This window comes from Leguminivora glycinivorella, chromosome 1 (assembly GCF_023078275.1).
Source record: "Leguminivora glycinivorella isolate SPB_JAAS2020 chromosome 1, LegGlyc_1.1, whole genome shotgun sequence".
Lineage (NCBI taxonomy): Eukaryota > Metazoa > Arthropoda > Insecta > Lepidoptera > Tortricidae > Leguminivora > Leguminivora glycinivorella.
The window spans coordinates 21610961-21619027 of record NC_062971.1 but is presented as its reverse complement, the minus strand read 5'-3'; the positions used below and the strand labels follow the sequence as shown (position 1 = coordinate 21619027).

The following is an 8067-nucleotide window of genomic DNA, read 5'->3' as shown; positions in this document are numbered from 1 at the left end:
CATACACACATAGGTTCAAGGGGAGCCGGCCAGCACGGCGGTCTCTATTTATAGTGTCTCGCATCTATTCTACTGTTAGCCCGCAGTGCAGAAATGTCCGGAGACGCGAACGTCCAAAAACAAGCGCGGAAGCACCGAAAAACGCGCGAGAAATTGCGACCGCGCGGGCGCGTCCTCACGTGTACAATGTTCGGCGATCGATCGATTCGACAAATCCAATCTACCCAACTCTGATAATCAGATCTGGCCAACTGACGCAAATTAAATCCCCGTACTCATTAGACGGTGCAATTACGCGCAATCACGGCACGCGAGCTTATGCAACCGTTTTCAACACCGCCTGTTTGTTACAGTGTTGTATTCAGTAATCAGTTTACAGTGTATGAAAGTGACCGAGTGTCTGTGATACTACCTAGTTAGAAAATAAAAATATTTATTTCCCTGTTGTATTATATTTTTCATGTTTTTCGGGTGAAAAACAAATATGACATTGGAACTATTTTAACGAGAATGCGGGTGAAACGATTCGCCTGGCAACGCGCCAAAAATTATACTGAACAGCTGACTGTAAATAAACAAGTGGTTGCTGATAAAACCGTATCGTGTTATTGACAAATCCTCTAGAAAATCATCAAAATGTCGGATAAAAAAGACGGTAATCATAGTGACGTTCCCATAATAGACGACAATGTAATTCGAATTCAGCTCAGAAAGCCCTGCCAACAAAAATGGGAGTTACGGACGCGAAATCTGTCTCCCGGGATCAGATTTCCTACGATACAACTTTTTGATAGTGAAGGAAATCTTCTCGTAGAGACAAATGATGAAAACGTTTCCATAAAGACTTGCGACGAGCACTCCGTCAGGGCCAGCCAGTCGTTACGAGAGAAAGATTTCAAACATTACATTGGCAAGAACTCGATTAGGAAAAATAATTCCGTCGCTGGAGACAAAATTTATACAAGAGTATTTCGTACGCCTGTTGTAATTAACGATAATGTCGAGAGAGATAATAAACGTTACGTTATACGAAATCGCGGCAGTGTAACAAACATTCCAAGTAAACTCACATTAAACACGAACTTTTCAAATTTGCTAATAAATAGCCTCGAAACCACCCCTTTCCAGTCCGAAGGCGCTAGTGAAGTTAGCAGTTACAAAAGTTCTGACAACGAAAGCTGTATCGATGACACGAAGCCAATATCGAAAGAACCCGAAACTAAGTCAATATTGGAAATGAATGGCATAACTTCAACAGAAAGTTCGTCTGAATTTTCAATGGATGCAAAAAGGGACAAATCTGAAACTGAAATAGGCACAATGCTTCATAAATCCCAGTCATTGAAAGATGCCATTCACAGAAGAGGTTCTACAAAAGAGCATAAAAATGACACTTTAGCGCGTTCCAAATCTGGAGTTTTATATAACGGGCCTCACAATAAGGTATCGTTCCTGAACACTTACTTAAAAAGCTTACCCTCACGGGCCGGGTCTAATCCGGATTGGTTTACTATACACCGGCGAAAAACAATGAAAACTTCACTAAATTCACCCGAAGCGTTGAAGCACCACGACCCACCCGAATTTCTTTTGCGAAAATCACGCCTTCAAAAAATACGTGATAACACATCAGAGAACGGATTCATTAATATTCCCACAGACGCGGCGACGGCTTGTGAAATGAATAAACGCCTAAATATGTACAGACGTGGCTTATCAGAAATCGAACCACGAAATCATTTAGAGGGTGTGACCATGAGACAGCGGAGTCAGTCCGTGTCGGAAAACTTGCGGATTGCCCGCACTTCGTCGTCGGAAAGTGTGGACGAAGCGGACATGGTGCTTAGCCGTCTGAAGAGGAGAATACTCAAGAATAAGTTGAGAGAGAAAAAGGGAGCCTTGGTTCGAAGTACCTTTTCAGTAAGTGTTACAATTTAATAGTTATTATGCTACGTCGCAATGTATACGACTTTTCTATTGTCAATAATCTGGAAACATTATAACACAATTCGTCAAAATCTATCCACAAAACATAGGTTGATATATTAAGTTTTATAATCGTTTCGCGATTCGGACCCAGAAGCATCAGCACCACTACTGCCCATTATTAGGCCGGCCATCAAGAATATTTACTAATAACATGTAAAAAATACCTGTGGATTTTTAATCGATATTTTTTTTCCAAACAGAAAATGTAAAGTAGGTATTTAAAAATAAATAAAATGTCGCGCGATAAGATAAAATATCAGCCGTCCTTATCACACTATTAGTTGCGATAGGGACGGCCAGAAATAAATATCAGAATGAGTTAAAATACAAACCTGCGGGCGAAGCACGGTCGCATGATGTATTTTTGTAGCCTATAGCGTTAGTGAGTCCTTTACGCACGATTAATAGGTGCGAAAGGGACGCACCGACACGATAAGCTATATCACTAGTCTGCAAGGCCCGCGGATCACTAAATTCCTAGAACACTTTTTGTGGCAGTCTGTGGACGTTGGGGATGTGCCGTAGGTATAGCAGTTGTGTAACAGCTTTTGTTGTTTTTTTTTGTTGACATAACAGCATATTGTACAAAATTTAGACTAACATAAATACTTTAACTTTTGGTATAACTTTGTTATAGACTAAGCACGTGAACCACCTACCTACAATTATGTGTAACCGATAAAGTTATCGGAATTAAATTATAAAACTTCTTGACTTGCAATTTTCCAAGAAACCTGAAGTTACACAATACAGTTCGTAGATTACATCAATATTTGGTTATGTCACTACGGAAGCATAATGACATATTTACGACGAGGACGTTATTCTAAATGCAGTGAGGTAATGGCCAAGGTAGAAAATATTTTGCTACCAAGCGAGAAGAAATGTGTCCTTGAACACAAAAGATCATTTTCTATTTTCTAGCAGGACAATAGTCACGCTTTGATCCCTCCAATCGGGGAAGTAAAATATTTTTTTAATAGCTGATTCACAAATACATTTTATATTGGCAAAGTACTTAAAATCAGGTAAATAAGTCCAATAAAGGTAATGAAAACGCTGGTTCTGAATCAACGTTTACCTAAATGACACAACAACTTTCTCCCTTGCCATTACGATTCAAGTCCCTGTTACTCATATCCTGAAAGGGCGTGGTACTCCCATCATTTTCCGCTGAAAAACGCACTGCGATTTAACACGCAAAGTTTAATTCATGTTATGGCCTTATGTCATATTGTTAAATAAACGTCTATACTATAGAACAACATAAAGCAGTATAATATTTTTTTGAGAAACAAAACTATCATACCTCTCATCCCTGTCACACTTGTTCTTTATTTTTAATCGGAGCTATAAGATTAAACAAATATCATCAAACGTATCTTTGGATTGCATGTCATGGATTTCAGATTTCTAATAAAAAAAATATTATAACATAAATTAGAATAGATTTTAATTAACATGGATTTCCGCAAAGTAACGCCTGATTTCATCGATTATACATATAAATATCAATAAATAGGTAACTAAAAGCCATAAGGTACAATACAATACACGTCATGCTCCCCAGCAGAACACATCGTTTTTCGTAAACATAAACATATCAGAAAATATCTATAAGATATCTATAAAATTCTAGGATCATTTGGAAAAATCTAGAGGTAACCTATATGCCTAGTTTCTGTGTAAACCATTATTACAAAGTGGTTCTGCTACAGAGCTTCCTCCCAGCAGAACCACCAAGATATTCTTATAACACATGCTGTTTATACGTATACCACATCAAATAATTCTATATATACCAGTGGCGGGGCGTGAAAATTTTCGTTGGTAAAGCCGGAGGGGTTTTCGGAATCATGGATTCTACAGATATTAGATATTTAGGGAACCCGTTGGGAATCGAGTTGTATCGACGCCCCGCCACTGAATATACGAGTATTTAGCTTACTAAATCACTCTGTTTATTCTGAATACACGAATTTACGACATGTGTTCGAGATGTTCTGATATGTTCCGAAAGAGACAATATGTCGTTCTGCACAGGTATTTTATACTTAATAGAAGACTCCAACCGTATATAAATTGTTACCCCTATTCAATACTCGTAATAATACCCAATACCCATCTTTTTCATTCTCCTGTTGTGATATATTTTGAATCGTGGCTAAATTACTATAGGAATATCATCAACATTTTATTTAAAATAATAATTTTCTAGTATGAAACATTTTTCAATACAAATTACAGAAATCGTAATTAAAATACCATTAAGGAGCCTTAAAAAACCGTCAAGGAAAAGAATAACAGTCTATTCATAACCTTTCACCTGTCGCGGCGGAAGATTGAGGAAAAGATAGGAAATTTCAGGGAAGTGCCGAGTTATGGTAACGATGTGTACTCCGTTGTCAGATGGATGTGACACTTTTTTATTCTTGAAGAAAACTAAACGTTTTTTCAACTCCTTTAGTTTCCAAAAGTTATGTTAGGATCTAAAATAAACACATATCTTAAAGAAAGTACGATTGTTATATACTATTAGATTACTTAAACTAGTTTAATAAAATCCAAATTCATACAAACACTCTGCATTGTTGTACCTACCTACAATTGTGTTTTCATCACACCCGCACTTTAAATGTGCTATTGCACGCAGGCGGAGCGTGAGTTATAAAAAAATCGTTCTCCCAAGGGAATAATGAAATTTCTTGTACAGTACTTAACTTTTTTACATCTATTTACATAATTTTTACATTGCGAGTGTGATGAAAAACATTTTTCATCACACCCGCACTTTAAATGTGCTATTGCACGCAAGCGGAGCGTGAGTTATAGAAAAATCGTTCTCCCAAGGGAATAATGAAATTTCTTGTATCATACTCAACGTTTTTACATCTATTTACATATTTTTTACATTACGAGTGTGATGAAAAACATTGTGTGTAACTCGGGAAGTATGAATATTACTAACTCGAGACTTTAAATCGTTTAACTTACTCTCGTTAGTAATATTCAACTTCCTCCCCTTGTTGCACAATGTACTAATGTGTAACTCGGGGAGTATGAATATTACTAACTCGAGTCTTTAAATCGCTCCGGCAAGCCGTCGCGATTTAACTTACTCTCGTTAGTAATATTCAACTTCCTCCCCTTGTTGCACAATGTACTATTATTGTTTAGTTGTACAAAGGGGCAAAGTTGTTGTTAAACCGCATGTGCCAATAATACTGATAATCGACCAAGCGAAAGATTCCAATATTGAATGATTCAGCGTAGCGAGTGATTCGAAAAGTGGAATCTTGAGCGTCTCGAGGGTTTCAAGGCACAAACTTTGCCACCAGGTGAGCGATTTATGAATCTCGCATACTGGATTTTGTCACTAAAATACCGGTTGAAAACGGTGACTTGCCTATTATTTTCAGTGACAATTTTCTGAATTCGAACGCGTGAGACTCAAAAATCGGCCCGCTGGTGATACACAATTTTTTTAATTACATCAAATTTCAAATTTGTTGACGTAATCAACCGGCAGTCGGCCGGCCGACACATCAAAGGTTATGGATTGGAGAACCAAATATACTTACAGTGAGTTTGATAATAACGTTATTGAAGCTAGTAAGAGACCTTAAGTACCTACAAAGAATTTAATTTCCCAAATGAGAAGGAAGCGCCATCTATACTCAAAGTAAGAAACAACTAGGATGGCCATGCTGTTCCCTTTCTAAGTTGTTTGTATACCAAAAGAGCGACGTATCACTGCGCCCTCTTACGGTAAATGTGCGTAACTACGTGGCTAGCCTTTTACGGTCAGGAGTTTGTGGAAACCACCGTATCGCGCGGGATAGCGCTGGCTGTGTGCATGCACAGTACTATACTGTAATTTAATATGGGCAATATTTTGGTATTGACATATTCATATTCTATACAAAGCCACGCAGAATGTAGATTTGCAAAATGAGTACAATTGCATTTTTGAGTTGAATTGGTTGAAAACCTGGAGGCCTATTCGAACTTAAGTCTTGATATGAAAATAGGTACCTAGGTAATGTCATTTTGATATCATTCGCCTTAAAACGTACCTATACAACTCTTAGCTACCTACGCCGGTATCTATCTGTCATTCTTTTGGCTAAAACAAAATTATAAGAATGTACTTAGATAAAAAAAAGCTAAATAAAAAAACACGCAATCATACTAAATAGTAGAAAATAATCTTTAAATATATTGTCACTACTTTAAAAAAAACTTGTATCTTCGTCTGTCAATGAAAAGAAAATTGTAGTAAGCATGTATGGAATGCATATATATTAGACTTACTGCGTTTTAACTTTGAGAAGCAGCGTGAGATACGAGATTTTTTCAAAGTAGTGACGATAATATGAGAGTTTGTGTTACTGAAATTTAAAAACAACAATCAATTATCATAATTAATTTATATTAATAAGATTAATAATTAAGACGTTAACAAATATTCAAAGGGAGTGATAAAGCGTGAGGTTCAAACCCACGACCTGAACCACAGAATATACCTAACCTAAAACATAATCATCAGTTGTGATTGTTATTGATATTAATACGACAACAGTAGGTACTAGATTATCTTTCTATTCTTGTATTGCACAATATTATTCCTACTTGATAAATTTTGTCGCCACTAGTCTTTGCCTTTTCTGCTGGAAAAGATAGCACTCATAGTTGTACAGTAAATAAATTGAATTTCTCAAAGGAAAGAAGTTTGATATTTTTCTTCGTGCCAACGAGAAGTCGGGAAATGAAAATACTGAAATTCGATTTTTCTTGGGCGTCGCGAGTTGATGAGAGAACGTTTCTTGAAGAAAAGTTATATCTTAAAGTTATTGTTTGCAAATTTAAAGTTCGCACCACCGTAATTGAAATGTATGTTTCTTGTTATGTCAGTCAATCAAGACAACGTTAACATATTTTAACGGGTACAATAGGTACATACCTAATGGTTAAAATTATAATCAAGTGTATTAAATCCCTTAGATCAGGAAGGTCCTCTATTCAATGGGTTGTGGGTTAGAGTTAGTGTTATCCTTGCAACTGTGTACTTACGCATATTTTAAACAAAACATCTAAATATAGGTTGTCCTCGCCACAACAAATGTAAATACCTACGAGTACCTCAATAAAATTGCTCCACCCGAAAAACCGCCTGTTTCCAAATATCATATCGTAAAAGAAAAATTAACTCCTTTCGGTACTAAAAATAACCAAAAAACCACATAACATTGTAGGCGTGTAAGAGAGTTGATAAGGGCTCGGTTAGAACGCCTAACGGGTACCACAATTTTACACAATAGACTTTTTGCCTTTGATTCCATAAATCTAAGTAATGACTTCCTCTGTTTTTAGGGTTCCTTAGCTATCCGCACTCACAATTATATTTTTATCGTACATAATCGTACAAAAAACACCATACCTAACTCTCGTCTTAATTAAATATGCACTCAAGAATATTTTTTACCATAAAGTTATTTTCTTTTCACTCAACGGAAGTAATTAAGCAATGTAAATTAACCGAGTCTATTTTGGAACGACCACGGCTCATGAGAAACTCCGCACTATACATTCTATTGTTCATTTTATTATTATATACTTATTTAACTTTGCTATACTGACTGATTAGTTTCCATCTTTTTCATTATGATAATTATGATTATATTTATGTTGATTCGTGTTTGTATCCATTTTTGGAAGTAAAGTACCTGTACCAAGTATGTCTTTACTTCACGAAACTCATTCATCTTGACACGAGCCGTAGACGAGTGAGAAAAGTGGGGACGAGTGAAGGATGCCATTTCCCCTGTGCTCCCACACTGGCTGTGGCTGTTATATATGTTATATGACACGGTGTGACGCAGAGAGCGTAGGTAATGTCAATGCCATCGCGCTGTCACTGTCACACCGTTTATAACATTTATAACAGTCAGTGTGGGAGCACCATTACGTGTGATTATTACATATTTCATTAGTAGAACTGACTTAGGCATAACTAGGTATAGGTGAAAAACTAAAGAAAGTCACCTGTTGTATGTGTGAGTGACGTGTTCGAATAGA

At 36.7% G+C, this 8067-nt stretch overlaps 1 protein-coding gene across 1 annotated transcript in view; it reads left to right on the top strand.

Annotated features, from left to right (window-relative positions):
• Window positions 1–634: 634 nt before the first annotated feature.
• LOC125236244 overlaps window positions 635–8067 on the top strand; it is a 126632-nt gene continuing 119199 nt past the window's right edge. The window contains exon 1 of the mRNA XM_048143051.1: window positions 635–1920. The gene's annotated coding sequence lies outside the window, so the exon portion shown is untranslated. The remainder of the gene's footprint in view (window positions 1921–8067) is intronic.